We start from the raw sequence: 19,020 nt of genomic DNA, 5'->3' as shown, positions 1-19,020 counted from the left end.
CCTTGCCTGCTTCTGGTGAACTCATTCCTGGCCCCCAGCGCATTGGCAGTGCAAGGCCCCGACAGCCTGTGTGGGGCCTCGTGTCCCATCACCAGATCTCATAGGGTCTTTTTCACAGGGGATGATGCCGAGGCCTAGGCAAAGAAAAAGGACTTACACAGGCCTCTCTCTGATGACAAGCTCAGGCTCTTGGCCCTGCTGGGTGGCACTGTCATTCCCCATCTTTATTCAAGCTGACCCTGTCACAGAAGGAGCAAGTACCTCGCCAAGGTGAGATGGGGAAGATAGTCATATTGACAGGTAGGTGCCACACAGAGCAGTCAATGCTGTGACACGCAAAGCCCGGGGCAGCCAGTGACCAGGGAGGGCTTCCAGATCTAGATGTCCCTTTGGGCGCCTTTCTCTGATTCCCATCTCCACTAAGATCTGTTCCTGAGTTACAGTTGTCATATTGCTTTTACTTCTTCAAACACAGTTCCTTTAATTCTTTGAACATATAAATTTAGGGGCTATTTCGAAGTCCAACCTTCTCAGAGAAAGGTTCTGTTGACAACTCTTTTCCTCTTTCTTTGCACATCTCAAAATTTTTTTGATCAAAAGTGGACATTTTAAAGTAATAGATTGTAACAACTGAATTCCAGTTTCTCCCACAGGGAGTTGTGGTGTTTTGTTTTTTGTTTAGTTGTTTCTGAACTAACTGTAGGGTCTCCCCAACTGTGCAGCAGCTGATGATTACTCGTTGTTTTTAATTCCTTATTTTTAATCTGGCTTCATCTGGGAGTTACCCTGGGGTCAGCCTAGCTTCAGGGTCAGCCAGCAGTGGCTCAGAGATGGTGCTCAAACACCTGAGTCAGGCCCTGTGCCAGTGGCCTGGGCGCAGACATTTTGCAAGTCAGACCTGCCTTTACTCCCCACCCATCCTTATTGTGTGCACAGTGCTTCCCAGCAGGTTGCATAGATGTGTGGATTGATGGGGCTTCTCTCCACCCCAACCCCTCCAGGTGTGTGGGGGTGTCCGATTTTATCCATCTGTTGCAACCAGGATCCCCACCTCTGGCGGGTTGGGAGACCTTGGCCTTGCCATTCATTCCACTCCAAGACCCCTGCTGTTTCTAGTATGCCCGGGAGCCTGAGGTTCTGCCTCAGCCCCAAATCAAGTCAGGCCCCTCCAGCAGTGATTTTTATAGCCCAGTGAGCTGGAGCTGGGAGGCCCATGGGGGAACCCCTAGCAAAAAAACAGCATCTCCCACTGCACACTGCTCAGTCTGTTTTCTTAAATACTTAATCTGTCAGATAGTTTTGATAAACCTCCAGAATCCTGAAATGGTCATTTTTGACAATTTTGTCTAGTTTTATTGTTGCTGTTAGCAGATTTTTCCAAGATCCTCATCCATCATTTTGGAGGTCCATATTTTTTCTTCGAATAGCTTTGACTTCATTTTAATAGATTTGAATTTACTTTAATATTTACAGAAAATCAGCTCACCAAACCTTTGATTTCATGGTATTTGGGATGAGGTCAATTTAAAAATAAGTCCCTTGAAGGGGAAAAAAGTACGGTCAGAATTTGAAGCTAATAAAAAGTATGATGATAAAACTATATCAGCAAAGTAGTTGATGAATGGTAGCAAAATCCAAAATAATATTGACTTAAGTTAGACATGAGTTCATACCTCTCATGTCAGAGTCTGCAGTTGGTTCTTCACATTGAACAGTTCCTGTCTTGCTTCACTGTGTCCCGTCCTTATGGCCAAGGTCACCTCATGTCCCAAAATGCCTGCTGGGGCTCCATCTCTCCATTCCACATTCCAGCTATCAACAAGGAGGCCCGCTCTACCCCATCTTTTAAAGACCCTTCTGGAAACACACATCACTCTTATGTCCCTGTTGTCCACAGTGTAGTCACGTACTCATACTTAGCTGCTTGGAAAGCTGAGAAATGCCATCTTTCCACTGTAGCCTATGCACCCACTTAATGTTGCAGGTTCTGTTGCTGTGAAAAGAGGGGTTCCAGCATTGGGGGCCACATTGAAAAGGCAGCTCATGAAGCTCAAAGATGCAGGAAATGAAGTGCAAGGTCACTACCCACTTGGTGGTACCCCCAGTTTTCAGATGAGAAAACAGGCACAGAGGAGGAAAGCATTTGCCCAAGGCTGCACAGCCAGTCTTGGAGTTGGTGCTTCTCAGCCTGTGCTCACTCTCCTCCTGCACCAGGTGTGCGTTGGTTTGAATCTGGCCCTGCCACTTCCAGACTGTGACTTTGGGCTGCTCTCTGCACTTCTGTCAGCCCACTGGGAGATATGACTTCAAAATAGGAAGGTTTTTACATCCTTCAGACATACCTGTATTTTCTGTGGTGGCATTTTTTTTTCCTTTTTTTTTTTTTTTTTTTTTTTTTTTTTTTAGGAAAAGGGAATCAATAGGAGGAGTTAGTTTGGCTGAATGTCCACATGTGCAAAGCCAAGTGGCATGGTGACCTAGGAACATGTGAGATGTGGTAGGGAATAGAGGTCAGGGCTGCAGGCCCTCTGGTGTAGCTCGCCCATGTCAACCTTGGCCTGAGGCCCAGGAACCAGCTTGGCCCTCGTGTAGACCCTGGCCACAAACCAGGGGTATCCTCCAGCCTGAACCGCCACTCCTGGTGACAGCTGCTTGCTACCCCTCCAACTCCACTGGCCTTTGCTCCTGGCACCCATCTATCAGAATAGTTCTTTCCCTCCACCTTTGCCTTGCTGGCCACTACCTTCCACATTTTTCCCAATAACACTGAGGGGTGGGGGACTTTATTCCTATTTCACAGATGATAAATGGGACTCAAAGAGATTGAGGCACTTGCTCAAGGTCACATAGGTTTGAACCCAGGCTTGGGGCACACAAGAGTCCTCGGGGGCTGAACCTGCCCTGGGTCTGCAGGGTGCAATGGCCCTGGGGAAAGGGCAGTGGGTTGAGCAATGGGGTACAGGTCTCTGTGTCCCCAGGGATGCAGCAGGGGTGTCAGCATGTCATAGGTAAGGATGTCCATAGAATGGCTTAAGGCTGGAATGTCAGATGTCAGATGAAGATAAGAGCCCACGGAGTGCCCTGATACCCAGGACTGCAAGGAGGGCAGTCAGGAAGAGTATGGGACTTAATATGTGACAGAATGCCACAACAATATCTCTTGTTCTACATGTAGTCCTAGAACCTTGGAACTCCCCCCATCAAGACATAGATTCTAATTCTTCCCTTGAGTTTGTCTTCAGACTCACCAGTAACCAGTGGCGAGCAGTGGAAGTGACACTTTGTGACTGCTGAAAGTGGGACGTAACAGCACCACAGCTTCCACCTTGCTTGTTGGAACATTCACTCTTTTTTTTCTCCAAGGTGATCCCCTTGATTAATCTAGTACCCACCTGGCACTATACATGGTTGTTATAATATTACCGGCTATGACACAGTGCATACATTTTAAGAACCATTTCTAGATTCCTCACCAGTGTTTAATTCAACAGAACAGTTGGTTTTTAGTTTGTCATGGTCTCAAAGATTTCCACTGCAACAAGGCCATCTGTATCTTCCTGAGCATTGTACTTAGAAGGTGGCAGAGCCCAACTCATCACGTTCCTCCCATACCTGATTCTGCTCCTGTCTCCCCACTCAACAGGTGGCCCCAGCTGTCCCCAGCAATCCAAGTCAGCTGTCATCCCTTTGCCTCCTGCTCCACCATCCAGTCAGTCCCCTGGCTCAGCCCATTCTCCTTTCTAAGCTACTGTAAATAGCTCTGCAGTGAATGTAGAGGTGCATGTATTCTCTTGGATCCATCCACCTCTCCTCCACCCTTGGCCCCTACCATCACCGTTGCTGGTCCGGACCAGTGTGGTCAGCTCCTCCCTGATTACCCAGCTCCTACCTGTGCTCCCTACCAGGTGTTATTCCCACATGGCCAGAGGCTTCTAAACTATTGCAATTCCCGAGTGCACCTGGGGCCCTCATCTGAGCCTGGCATCTCTCCAGCCATATCATTCTACATCTCAGCCACACTGCAATTTTATACCATAGACTTCTGGGCATTTGCACATGCATGTCCCTCCTCCCATAGTGCCTCACCCGGCAAAACTAACTCAGAGCGTCATCTCAAATGTCTCTTTCTTGCCCCTTCTTGTCTTTGTTGACAGTCTAGAGGAGGAAGCATGTAGGCAGGCCCTCCCTAGGAGAAACCTAAGAAGATATGTTTTCAAATCATATCCCATGACACCTATGAAGGCTTGTTGATAGGTAATCAGCAGGAAGGGGTGTGGTAAAGATGAATTGGTGGAAACTGAAAAAGAAATGGAGGCTTGTTTGCTGAGAAACTGACAGTGGAGAAGTTATGTTCGCTACTTATCTTTAGAAGCCCCACAGAGGAACCACAAAGAGGAAATACAAGTGTGTGGGGAAAAAAGGGATTTTATCCTACTAACCACCAAGTAAATGCAAATTAATATGATGATGAAATACATTATTATTATTATATTATTATTATTATTATTATTTACTCAGCACATTGATAAAGATTGTTAAATGACAAAACAGTGTTGGCAAGGTGGTAGAAGGTGGGCCCTCATATCTGTCACTGTACCTGGATGTGGTTTTCTAAAGGTGATTTGGGGATGGCTCCATAGTGTCGTGGTTAGCACATCTGCTTTGCATGCAGAAGGCCCTGGGTTCATACCCCGGGTGGAGCCACAGACCATACCCTGGGTGCAACAGGCCGCCCTGGGTGAACCAGGTCCCGGGTGCATGCCATGAGCAAGTGGGAGGAGATGCCTCTCCTTCAGAGACCCAGTTCTTAAGGGGAAACCCAAAATCCATGGATCAAGGGTGGAAGTGGGGGGGAGGGGGAATTAAAGAGGGGGAAAATAAAAGGTGATTTGACAAGACAAGTTAAAAATGTTCATACCTTTCTCTGAGGAATTTTTCTTAAGGAAACTATTAGAGATGCGAATATATATGAACAACTACTGTTTCTGTGTTTTTGATGGGAACAACATTAATGAGTGGCAGTGCCCACCAAGGTTCGTCCACAAGGTACTGAGCAGTTATTGAAACATCATATCATGGGCTTAACGAAGGGCTTACACGTGACAGGGCGGTGGGGAACAAGCTACCAAGTGGTACTGGTCAATAAAATCCGAGTTAAGCCTACAGACTTGTTAATTGCATTGCGCTAAATGTCAATTTCCTGAGTTTAATAAAACACTACAGTTATGTAAGATGTTACCCACCTGTCGTGGGGAGATAGGGGAAAGGGCCATGGTGTCTTTCACTACTATTTATGCGACTTAAAACAAAAACCCCAGCATCCATTTATTATCTCTCAGCTTCTGTGGGTTAAGGGTCCAATCATGGGTCAACTGGGTCTCACAAGGCTCGAATCAAGGTGTTGGCTGGGGCTGCATCCTCATCTGGAGCTTGAGGTCCTCTTCCAAGCTATGCAACTTCTTGTGAGTCTATAATTATTTCAAAATAAGGGTTAGAAGAATAGCATCAGTCAGGACAGGCTAGTTTTATGCTGCTATAACAAACATTCCCATCATCTAAGTGGCTTAAGTCAACAAAGGTAAGTTTTTTCGAGTTCATATTGTGTAGTTACTCAGGGATCCAGGAACATGGAGGCTCTGCTTTGATATGTGCCTCTGCAGGTTGTCAAGCCAGGAAAAGGTCTGGCCCGATCGAGCCATATGGCCATGACTAACTTCACATGGGAACAAAAAGCAACTTTTTGGGGGACCTAGAAGAACAAGCTTAATGACTACCGCATTGTGCATAGAAAGTAATCCCATTTTATAAAAATGTATGTATGTATATATTTATACAAATATATATTTTTAAAATATATTTTAAGTATAAATTTTGAGATTTTATATGTAAGAATAGGGAGGAAAGGAGAGAAGAGACTAAAAGAAATAGAATATCAACTGGGATCATCTTGAATTGATTGTGAGTATCTATTGCTTTCTTCTCAGAAGCTTCTAAGTTTTCTACTTTCTAAGGTTTTTACATTTAAGTATGTGCTATATTTAAACAAAGATAACAATGAAAATAAATGGAATTATGATCAACCTCAAAGGAATGTTCTAAGTAGGAGATCATCAGACCAAGAATTGGAAGTGATACCAGTGGTTTTTCTATCCCCAGACATGGGTTACTTCAGTTTAATTTTAATCTAATAGGTGTTCTATCAAGCAGGTTATTGTTTGCAGACATCACAAACCAGACTGGGTGGTTTCAGAGTCAAAAGGACAGTAGATGCCAGACCCACAGTCTGGCTCTGGAGTCAAAGTCTTGGGTGTGAGGATACCATTGGCTGAATCCAGATCACGTGCTCATGTTCTTGTGCAATGGATGATGGGAAAGCAAATATCTGGCCTTTGAAGTGTCTAAAGTGGCAGGCAGCTGGGAGACAGACCCCCAAATGCAGGAAAGGGGTTCAGATGCTGAACAGACAAAATAAAGGTGGGGGCATGGCCAAAGGGGAAGCCAGCTCTGCCACCAACCTGCTATCTGACCTTGGGCAAACCCCTTCTCTGTGCCTCAGTTTCTCTGTTAAAGGGGGAAGTGAATGATTTTGCCTATATTCTCCTTACGAAGACAGAAATTTAATATTTTAAAGATGCTTCTTAATAAAACCAAAGTTTACTCGACAAAAAGATATTCAAGCTCTGTGTACTTTGTGTAATGTAGGACACAATTAAATTCAGACTGAATTAACATCTTGACCTCCACCTCCTAGAGGGATTTTTTTCATAAAGCAGAGATTGTAAACCTCTTATTCTGTGGGAATCTGATGTAAGCTAGGACCCCTCTCTCCAGAAAAATTCACATTGCACAAAAGATTTTATTTGGTTTCAGGGGATTTTAAACAAATGAAATACCAATTTTTATTCTTTAAGTGATTCTTGAGGTGGCTTTTTGGAAACCCCCACTGTCTAATAAGGTTTCTCAAGGAAGCATTTCACTAATCATTCATTCATTGTTTATCAAGCTCCATCTGGGAGCTGGAGCTACTGTCACAAATGAAAATGAGGTCCCTGACCCCAAACAGTTTCCAGTCTAGTGACCATGTTTACACATAGGGTAATCATAGCAGAGCATAGGAAGAACACTCAGGCCATCAGTGATGGAGGGGAAGCTGGTGGGGCTTTGGGGAAGAGGTGATTCTTGAGCTGAGCCTTAGAGGATAAGAATTTGTTCAGCAGGGGTTTCAGCAAAAATTCAACCCAGACTGGCTTATGCAGAAAAGGGAATATACTGGCACATGTAACTGAAAAATCCAGGGTGTGCCTTCAGGTATGTCTGTATCTAGGTGCTCAGATCTAGCCATGAGGTCAGGACTCCAGGCCATGGCTCTATTCCTGCCTCCCTGGGGACTTCCCTCTCGGCAGTCCCTCTTTCAGTGGTGGCAGGTGAAATGACTTCCCCATGGCTCCATCTTTCTTGACCAGGCTATCCCAACAGAAAGAGAGCACCTGTTTTCCAATCCTCTCATTGGCTGGCTCAAGTCACACATCCATCTTTGACTCTATAAGGTTAGTGGTGAATTTTTAAATTCTAATTGATCAGGCCAGGGTCATGTGGCCAATCCCTTAAGACTGGCAGATAGGGACTATATTCCTCAGAGTTCATGGACTGAGTTTAGATGAGGAGAGTAGAAAGAAAGGCATTCTGGCAGAGGGAACAGTATGAACAAAGTCAGAGCATGTAGCACAGTGTTTGGGCTGAAGGATGAGACCTCAATACCAGGATGAGGTGCCATCTGGAATTCCCAGGGGACCATATGGGACAACAACAACAAGAGCAGCTAATACCATTAATTCATTTGACCCAGATGCTAGTCCTGATAAGTGAGGCAGTTAAGGCAAAGAGGAGTCAAGTAACTTGCTCAGGGTCACACAGAAAATGGTAGAATTGGAATTTGTGTTCACTGTGTTTCTTTGCCGACAAGAATGAAGGTAGTTAAAACACTCTTTCTAGAGGTCCCTGAAGCGCAGTTACCTCAAACCCTTCAGATCAGTTAGGATTGCATTCAGGAGTGTGTACTAGAACAGCTGATTTAAATAATTCTGGACTTATTATTATTTGCAAGTAATATGGCAGGCAGTCCAGGACCTGGCTGCTCTTAGCTTCACTTCCAAGCACTAGCGTAACATCCAGTCAGGAAAAGAGGAAGGCCAAGGGCCTAGGGCCAACAGTCAAAGTATTTTTACTGATGCAGAACTTTCCACCTGCTTCACTTATTAGAACTGAGTCTCAGGACCACTGGTAGTGGCAAGGGAGTCTGGGGAGAGGGAGGGAGAGAGAGAGAGACAGAGAGAGACAGAGACAGAGACAGAGAGACAGAGAGAGACAGAGACAGAGACAGAGACAGACAGACAGAGAGAGAGAGGGAAGGAAGGAAGGAAGAAAGGAAGGAAGGAAGGAAGGAAGGAAGGAAGGAAGGAAGGAAGGAAGGAAGGAAGGAAGAAAGGAAGAAAGGAAGGAGAAATGATGTAGCTGCTGCTGAAAACTGTGAAATTTCTACAATTAAAAGTAGAATTACCTTATAATCCAGTAGTTCCACTTCTGAGTATATACCCAAAAGAACTGGAAGTAAGGACTTGAAGAGATATTTACACATCCATCTTCATAGCATCGTTCGCAGTAGCCAAAATGTAGAAACAACCCACCTCTCCATCGAGAGATGAATAGATAAATAAAATGTGGTGTAACAACAGTGGAATATTATTCAGCCTTTTAAAAAAAGGAAAGTCTGACACATGCTACAACATGGATGAATCTTGAGGATATATGCCCAGTAAAATCAGACAGACATCAATGGACAAATACTGCATGATCCCATTTAATATGAGGTCCCTAGAAGAGTCAAATTCATTAAGACAGGAATTAGAATGGTGGGTGCCAGGGGCTGGAGGAAGGGGAGGGAGAGTTAGTGTTTAATGGGGACAGTTTGGGAAGATGACAAAGTTCCAGAGATGGATAGTGGCGATGGCTGCACAATGATGTGAATGTGCTTAATGCCACTGATTTGGACACTTAAAACTGTTAAACTGTTAAATTGGTAAAGTGGTAAATTTCTGTTATGTATATTTTATCATGATTATTAATTAATTTTTAAAATTAGAAAAGAAAGGAAGAAAAAAAGAGCACTCCAGCTGCAGGCAGCCAGCAGTGTCCAGCACACCTGCAGACAGGATGTCTTCACCTGACCCTAGACCAAGAGTTGCATCAATTCAGCACAAAAGGAAAGAGCCCCGGATTCCAGGGGACTCTAGGCGGGACAATGGGGCCCCTGTGCATGCTAAGGGGCAGAATGAGAAGAGTCGGCACAGGTCTGCAGGCCCCTCCAGAAATTTCTGGTGGCCTTTTTCTCCCTGGATTCCTATAGGTTCTTGGCAGTGGGCTGAGGGAAGCCTGAGAGGTCTGGGAGGCTGTGACGCCCTTGACCTTGAGGCCTAGGCTCAGCGGGCCACGGCTGACACAAGAAGCTGTAGGAGCCAAGGTTATACATGTGGCTTAGGGAGCTTTGACGAAAAGTTTTTTACTCTTTTTTTTCTTTTCCCTTCCTTTCTTCCTCCCTCCCTCCCTCCCTCCCTTCCTTCCTTCCTTCCTTCCTTCCTTCCTTCCTTCCTTCCTTCCATTCTTTCTTGTTTTCTCTTTTTCTCCCTCTCCTTCCTTTTTTTCTATTTCTTTACATTTTTTCTTTTTCCTTCTTTTTCTATTTTTAAAAATACACATAACCATAAAATTCACCATTTTAACCTCTTTTAAGCGTCCAGGTCAGTGGCATTAAGAACAATCACACTGTTGTGTAGCCAGCACCTTTATCCCTCTCCAAGACTTTTTCACCTTCTCAAACTGACGTCCCCATTAAACACTCACTCCACATCCCTCTCCCCCAGCCGTTGGTTCCTACCATTCTACTTCCTGTCTCTGTGGATTTGACTCTAGGGATCCCCTATAAGTGGAATCATACAGTATTTGTCCTTTCATGTCTGGTTTATTTCACTTTTTTCTTAATCATGCAAGTGATAAATAATATATGAAAACGCGGCCTTCTTGGAAGACATCAAACATCATAGGAGGATGCGAAGTGAAAAGCATTATTGCAAGGCAAGGCACTTCCCAGGCGTGTAACCATTGCTACCCAGACAGTTGACGTGCAGCCTTAACTGGCTGGAGTGGGGATCTCCAGCCCACTTCGGTCCTGTCTATCAACCTTGGTTCTTTAGCAGTCAGGAAAACTCAGGTACACAGAGTCTGCACCCAGCAACTGCGGGGAGAGTCACGCCCATCCATCCAGGGTCCTGTGCCTGGGAGGCCTCGCAGCCTTTTGCAGACTGAGAACAAATGGATTGCTGGCAAATGAAAACCTGATTTTGGCCTTGGGCCCCCATGTGGTGTCTCAGCCAAAATGTAAGCAGAATTTGACCATTCCTCATCATCTCCACAGCCCCACCTGGGTCCAGCCCCATCGTTACTCACCTGGATCATTGCAGTCACCTCCTCCCTAATTTCCCATCTCCCACCCTGGACTCCTTCAGTCTGTCCAGAGGGTGCCAAAGGGTGCCTGTGAGCACCTAGTCAGGTCCTGACCCTCCTGCTCAGAACCCTCCACAGCTCCCACTTTACTTGGGGCAAAAGCCAAAGTTCCTCCCTGCTGCCCACACAGTGCTGCATGGCCTGCCCATGTCACCCTTCTGCCCTCACCTTCCCCCACTTTTTCTAGCCACACTGGCTTCTCTTGGGCCGGGATGTTCCAACTTCAGTTCCACCTCAGGTACCTGTACCTGCTCTTCCCTCTGCCCACACTGCCCTTCCCTTGGCCAAGCCCATTTTGTTATCCAGGTCTTAACTTAAATGCCTCCAGCCTTGGAGAACCCTTCTCTCCTTCCCACCATCTAAGGCCAGTGGCTTGAGGGACGGTACTAATATTCTCTATCTTGCCCCGGGTTGTGGCTACACAGCTGTGGTTATATTAAGCTAATCTCTGGAGCTGAACATCTGAAGTTTGTGCACTTTATTGTATGTATGTTATGTCTCAATTAAAAAGTAATAAAAACAGGCACCTCCCACACCAGTCACTCACTCATCTTTGTGTTATCACGAATTTGGTTACCCAAAATCATCTTGCTGACGTATTTCCTGCCCATCTCCCCCACTGGAACATCAACTCCAGGAGGGGTGGGATCCTCATTTTGTTTCTGCCGTGTCTCAAGCACCTAGAATGTTCCTGAAACAGGACAGATACTTAGGAAAAGTTTGTTGAATGAAGAATAAATAGGAGGAAACAGAGAGCCAAAAAGAAATATATGAAATATATTAGGTCACAAAGGTGACTTAATCGAGATGTGGCACTGACTCTTCTCACTTCTGGCCAAACATCCTATACCTCTGAAGCTTCCAGGGTCCTCCAGAGCATTGCAGATATTTCAGAACCATTCAGGAAACTCTTCACCTGGGAGCAGTCTGTAAGCTATGCACTTCACATGGATATGATTTATAAACCACGCCAAGGCCAGGACTGCTCATGCCCGAGCTTTTCATTTCAGGGTTCACGGGGATTAATAACTGGCCCCCGAGTTAGATATAAAGTGCAGCCTCAGAGGTGAGAACTTCCTCCTCTTTCCTGCTTGCCTCCTGCCCCTTACCCCCTTCCCCACCCTCTAACGCTTGCCTAGGCTTCCTGTCACTTTCCCTTCCCTTCCCATAACCTAGTTAATGAATCACCTGCCCGGGTTTACCACTTGATCTTGCCACTCCCAGCCCTGTTGACCTCAAAGACTTCTCACTTTCTTTAAAATAGTTTCCTTCATTCCAGGGGCGTGCCAAGGCCTCCAGTGTCTCTCCCAATTTTATTTTCTTCTCTCACCATCCCATATAACCCACCCTTCAGAGAACCTCTCTCCACCCACTTCTGTCTCCACCTCAGCACCTCTCCTGCCTGCCGAAAAATTCTGTCCACCGCTGGCCTGATTTGAAAGCCACCTTCTCCTCATCCAGAACATTCTTTAGGGGACATTATGCAGTGGAAGTTGGAGGTACAGAATAGTGCATACGGATGCTACGCTATTCAGAGGGGAAGAAATGGAGGGGACTATGACATGCTTACTTCCTTGTATATGCTTAAAATGTTTCTAGAAGGATACATTTGGAACTGTAGCAGTCCTGATTGTCAGAGGGAAGGGGAAGTGGGGGCTGGAGTGGAAAGGGGCTTTTCACTATGTTCGCCTTTTGGCTTTTTAACCTAATTTTAAAAAACAGACTATTTTGAGAACAGTTTTAGTTTCAGGGCAAAATTGCATGAAAATAGAGATTTCCCATATACAGTAGTTCCCTCTTCTCCATGGCTTTGCTTCTCAGTTTGAATTACCAGCAGCCAAATGTGGTCTGAAAATACTAAATGAAAAATTCCTCTAAATAAATAATTTATGCCTTTTAAATCGTGCACCGTTCTGAGTAGCGTGATGAAATCTGGCACCATCCTCCTCCATCCAGGTGGGAACGTGAACCACCCCCTTGTCCAGCGTCTCCACACCATAGACGCTCCCCGCCCGTTGGTCATTTCGCAGCCATCTGGGTTATTAGCTCACCTGGGTTATCAGCTCACCTGCCATGGCATCGCGGTGCTTGTGCTCCTTAATGGCCCCAAAGCACAAGCACAATGATGCTGGCAATTTGGATATGCCAAAGTGCTTTCCTTTAAGTGAAAAGGTGAAAGTCCTAGACTTAAAAAAAAGAAATCAAAATCAGATACCGACATTGCCAAGCACTATGGTGGAAAGGAATCTTCTGTTCGTGAAATTATAAAGCAGAAAACAGAAATTCGTGCTACTTTTGCTGTCACACCTCAAAGTGTGAACAATTTCATCACGGAGGTGTCTTATCATCTCACATCATCCCAAGAAGTGTGAATACGGTACAAGATGTTTTGAGAAAGAGACCACATTTACATAACTTTTATTATAATAGTTATAATTGCTCTATTTTATTATTGTTGTTAATCTCTTGCTGTGCCTAATTACAGATTAAATTTAATCATAGGTATGAATGTATAGGAAAAGAACATTGTTATGTATGGGGTTCAGTACTATCTGCAGTTTCAGGCATGGGCTGGGGGTCTTGGAACGTGTCCCCTGCTGATAAAGGGGGACTCCTGTACCGCCTATCCCCACACAGGCCTAGCCTCCCAGCCTCCTCCACTATCCACATCCCCAGCCACAGTAGGACATTGGTTACCATCAATGACACTACACCAACACGTCATTATTGCCCAGAGTCAGTAGGTTCACTGTGTTGTACATTCTGTGTCACACAGAGTATTTTCATTGTCTGAAAAGTCTTCTGTGCTCCATCTGGTCATCATCACTCAATGCCAATCTCTGGCAACCGCTTGTTTTAACTGACTCCATAGTTTTCAAGAATGTCATGTAATTGAAAATAGAAGTTTTAACCTTTTCAGAATTGCTTCTCTCATTTAGTAATATGCATTTAAGTTTCTTCTTCTGTGTCTTCTTATGGCTTGAAAACATTTTATTTATTTTATTTTATTTTATATTTTATTTTATTATTTTATTTTATTTTAGTGCTAACTAAATAACGCATTGTCCGGACGTACCACACTTTACCCATTCACCCACTAAAGGGCATCTTGGTGGCTTCCATGTTTTGGCAATTATAAATTCATCTGGTTTGTGTGGACGTAAGTTTTGTATGGACAGGTTTTTGTATTTGACATAAACCGTCAACTCATTTGGGTAAATGCCGGGGAGCACAATTGCCTGACCCTGTAGTAAGAGTGCATTTAGTTTTGTTAAAAACTGCCAAACTGTCTCCCAATGTGGCTGCACCATTTTGCATTCCCACCAGCAAAGCATGAGGATCCCAATTTCTCCACATCTGTTATTTTCTGTTTCTGTTTTTTGTTCGATAATAGCCATCCTAATGAGTGTGAAGTAGTATCTCATTGTTGTCAGTTTGCATTTCCCTAATGATTAGCGACTGTTGACTATCTAGTCCTGCGCTTATTAGCCATTTTTATATCTTCTTTGGAGAAATGTTGTAGTGTAGACTCTGACAGCTGGTTTTTGTTGTTATTTTGTAACACAAATGCTTGACTTAAGCTTTGATTGAGAGACTTCCACCTCAAAGATAGCTATCTCAATTACATACAGCAGGTCCTCAAATAACATTTTTTGTAATGAGATGCAGTAGAAACTTAACTCTTGTTTATGTCAATAAAGTCTATGGTAAAACTGGTTTCCTTATATTGTCAGCTCCGAGCTGATAGAGAGAGGAAGGTTTTGGTGGTCAGACACCCCATTGGAAGAATGCACGAGTGGCTGACACGAGAATGAAACAGCGGGCACCAGCTTTATCACGGAGAGCCCGCTTCTATTGTGAGGCACGCACTTCTGCTCCGTTAGGGGACTGCACAAACTCCACATGTATCAGGCACAATAGTGGCATTCTGCCATGCATGTGTCATACAATAAGCTGAATCACGCTTACATGAGCTGGGCACAGGAGCCCTACTACACTAGTGTAACATTCTAAATCTGGGGTCCTATTTCTAGCCGTGAGCCTGGATCACAGCCAAACCTGGGACCTGCCAGGCCTGGGATCCACATATGTTGTTCCCTTAAAGTCAGAGAATGTTAAGTGAGAACTTTGTACTTGTGAGTCACATGACTAGATAAAGAGTTGAATTGCCTCCCTTCACTGAGGCTCTATTGTTTTAGAGATCTTGGTTGATTTCAATAACTGACCATTTGGGTTCCTTGTTTGTTTTCTCTTTCCTCGCTTTAACTTACCACTCTTATGTTTTAAATTCACCAGTAAAGGGCGAGTCTATGAAACCTCAGTTCCCACCTCAATAAAAGCAGAACCCCGGACCTGTGTGCTCTATCTACAGCCTCACTGTGTGGCCTCAAGTGTGCTTTGTAATTTCCAGGTCCTGTAAATAATAAACCTGTATTTTTTTTTTTTTTTTTTTTTTTTTAGTTTCCTAATAGTTATTTCTGAAAGACATGTTCCAATCATAATAAGAACCACAAGGGCTGGTCTACTGGTTATTGACAGGTTGAGACCAGCACAAAACGAATACGTATTCAGGTCCTTCGCTCATTTTTTAACTGAGCTGTTTGGTTTATTATTGTTAAGTTGTAGGGGTTCTTTTTTTTACCCCTCTTTAATTCTACTCCCCACCACCACTTCCATCCCTGACCCATGGATGTTACTATTTCCCCTTAAGAACTGGGCCTCTGAAGGTGAGGTTCTCCTCCCACACGCTCGTGGTGTGCCTGGCGCACCCGGGGTATGGTCTGTGGCTCCACCTGGGGCACGAACCTAGGACCTTCTGCATGTAAAGCAGATGTGCTAACCATGTAGGGGTTCTTTATATATTCTGGATATTAATTCCTTATTAGATATAAGATGTGCAGATATTCCCCCATTTCACGTGTTGCCTTTGCACTTTGTTAATATGGTGTCCTTTGATACACAACAGTTTTTAATTTTCATGAAGTCCAACTTACCTATTTTTTTCCTTTTTGCCTATGCTTTTGGCATCATATTTGGGAAATCATTGCCAAGGCCAATGTCATGAAGATTTACCCCTATGTTTTCTTTTAAGGGCTTTATAGTTTTTGCTCTTACTTTTAGGTCTTTGATCCAGTGAGTTAATGTTTGAATATGGTGAAAGTAAGAGTCCAACTTCATTCCTTTGTACATGGATATCTAGTTTTCCCAGCATCATTTGTTGAAAAGACTGTTCATACCCCTTTGAGTGACATTGGTACCCTTGTCAACAATTATTTGCAAGAGTTTATTTCCGGGCTCATTGTTCTAATTCCTTTGGTTTCTATGCCTGTCTTTATGCCAATAGTGCATTTTTGTTACCGTAGCTCTAATCTAAGTTTTGAAATCAGGAAATAATGTGACTTTCGACTCTGTTCTTTTTAAGATCATTTTGGCTATTCAGGGTCTCTTGAGATTCCATTTGAATTTTAGGGTGGATTTTTCTATTTCTGTAAAAGATATCATTAGGATTTTGGTAGGGATTGCACTGAATCTATATATCACTTTGGGTACTATTGACATCTTAACACTATTAAGTCTTCCAATCCATGAACTCAGGATGTCTATTTATTTGTGTCTTTAATTTGTGTCTTTAAAGCAAGCTACTTTAGCTTTAGGTGTACAAGTCTTCACCTTCTTGGTTAAATTTATTCCTAAAAATTTTTTTCTTTTAAATGCTGTTGTGATTGTAATTGTTTTTCTTAATTTCCATTTTGGATTGTTCTTTGCTAGTATATGAAATGCAACTATTTTTGTGTGTCGTTTTACATTTTACAACTTTGCTGAATTTATATATTAGATCTAACAGTTGTGTGTGTGTGCGTGTGCACATCTGTAGAGACTCTTTAGGGTTTTCTGCACATAAAACTTCTACTTTTTCCTTTTCAAATTAGATGCCTTTTATTTCTTTCTCTTGCCTAATTATGCTATCTAGGACTTCCAAGACTATGTTGTTGAATAGAAGTGATGAAAGTGGGCAGCCTTTTCTTTCTCCTGATCTGAAAAAAATCTTTTTACTTTTGAACACTTTTGCATTCAAACTGGATACATATAGACTTTTTCTCTAGTAGCCTTCCATTTCTCCTACTGGATTTGGCCTCTTCATGCTCAGGCAGTGCATGGCCCTGTGTTTATAGACACACCCTGCCTCGTTCTCTCTCCTGAAACCCTTGAAGACAAGGTGGTATCTTGTTGGATTTTAAATCTCCCCTGACCACTGGCTCGGGTCTCTCCTTGTGTTCTCAATATAGGCTTGTTTTCGAGTCCAGTGTTCTGTTTGAAAGAAAGAACTCACAGCCCAGGACAAAATTTGCATTCCAAATTATCAAAATCCCAAGGAAAGTGAAATTCAGAAACAGCACATCTCTGATGTTGCATCACGCCTATGATACTGTCTCTTTTTTTCACTTATTTATTTAACCCTTACTACAGATAGGCACTAGAGATGGAAGCCATGATCTCTGCCCTCACGTGGTTAACAGGTGTTTTATAGAGATAATTGATGGCAACCAAGTCAAGGCATATATATATTGACTTAATCCTTATAACAACCCTCTGAGCTAGTCGTAGAAGAGCAATGAGGGCTCCAATTAGAAGTAGAGGAATTAATCAGTGTGATCGCACCCTCAGGGTAATATATGACCATATCCATGCATGGTTTAGGGACAGAAGAGGCCTTGAGGTTGCCACAGGCAGGTCAAAGAGACACCTGGGAGGAGCTGTCCAGGAGACCTTGCCTAGGCCTCGGCACCCCAGGAATGTTCTTTTCAGAGCTTTTGTGGCCCTTTTCCAGGCATGCTCTTACATCTGTCTGCATAAGACTAGCTCTGGAGACATATTAAGCTGAGTTCTTTTCCAGAAGAAAGCCTTGTCCGGATCACTTTTCCAGCCTGATGAGGAGAAAGGGCCTCCTGTCCATCAGTGAAGAAAAAGCTGGGCTCACAGCAGAAACAGAGAACACCATGTCTTGTAATTTTTCTGAAGGGAAATTAAACCTATGATCCCAATTGACTGAAAAAAACATAGCATATGGAATAAGGGGTGGAATTTAATGGCGACACACTTGTAAATGTCGCAGCAACTCCCAGAACTTGCCTACCCTTGTAAATGTGCCTAATAAACTCATTTGATCCTGGCACTAAACTTGCCAAGTAAGAGAAGCATGCATTATTTTCTCCCCTTTCCAGTTGCGAAATCTAATTTACTTGGTCAAGGTCCATCTGATTCTGGAGTTGGGGCTCTTAACTTCCAAACATCTGCTTATAAATTTTATTTCTTCTGGATAGATCACTGTTTTTCTTTCTGAGGGTTCAAGTGTCCCCTTTTTGCCTCTTTTCTGCCTTTTCTCATGGGTTTCCCCATCAACCTGCCGAGAGCTTAGTATGCCCCATGAAGCTTAGTTTATAAATCCCAGAGAACTCTGTTCATTCTTGGGGGAACCCTCAAAGAGGGCCAGCCAGATGCTTGTGGGAGTCCTAAGAGACTTTCTGATTCTTAAGAGCTGCTTTTCATCAGCCCTCTGATGAAAGGCAGTCAGGTTCAACCCTGAAAGCCTTGTGGGGGGGGGTGTGTGTGTGTGTGTGTGTGTGTGTGTGTGTGTGTGTGTGTGTGTGTGTGTGTTTTAGTTAGGGGAGAGAGGTGGCCTTTCTGTCCTTTCAACTTTCTCCTAAAAGAATAAATCAATATTTATGTCCTGACTCTAGGTATTGGATCAACTAATTTTAGAGATAATTTCACTGATAATTCATCCAAGTGCTGGATCCCACAAAACAAATTCAGTTTTTGACTACCGTGATGATTTTATTTAAATGCCTCGTTGATTACCATTTGTACTCCGATTTAGAAGAGCCATCTAAAAGCTGTGGAGGACTAAACTCAGTCAAAATCTGTATACAATTCCTAAAAAAGCAAAAGACAAGTAGAGAAAGGAGCAGTGGGGATAGTTTCCATTTCCCATTTCTAGTTTTCCCTTTCGAGGCAGAGGGAAGATTGTCATTAGCTGATTAGTTGTTTGGGAAGGTTAGACAGGTTCTTAACCTTTGGACACTAAAGAGAAATGTAGCAATCAGAAGTTGAAGGACTTTTTTTTTTTTTTTTTTTTTTTTTTTGGAAAAATGAGATTTATTGAAGTACGTTTGGAGAGAGAAATGGGCTACACCAGAGAGGGCTGCAGCCAGAGTTGAGGGACATTTAAAGAAGCTCTTTCAGGAGACGCATTTTCAGTTTGGGGAGGCTCAGCTCTTCCCGGGCTCTCCAAACTCCACAAAGCAAGGAGCTTGCCTGCCTTAGAGCGGCTTTGGAAAGCACTGGCATCTCAGTCAGGGCTTCACGGGTTAAGGGGCCTATGTCACATCAGCCGTTCGAAACTCCTCCTCTCATAACCCCTCCTCTCCCAGCGAGGTGAAGATATTTAAAAATCACCCCACT

The sequence above is a fragment of the Rousettus aegyptiacus genome, unplaced genomic scaffold (assembly GCF_014176215.1).
Source record: "Rousettus aegyptiacus isolate mRouAeg1 unplaced genomic scaffold, mRouAeg1.p scaffold_m13_p_16, whole genome shotgun sequence".
NCBI classification, from domain to species: Eukaryota; Metazoa; Chordata; class Mammalia; order Chiroptera; family Pteropodidae; genus Rousettus; species Rousettus aegyptiacus.
This window is presented reverse-complemented; position numbering follows the sequence as displayed.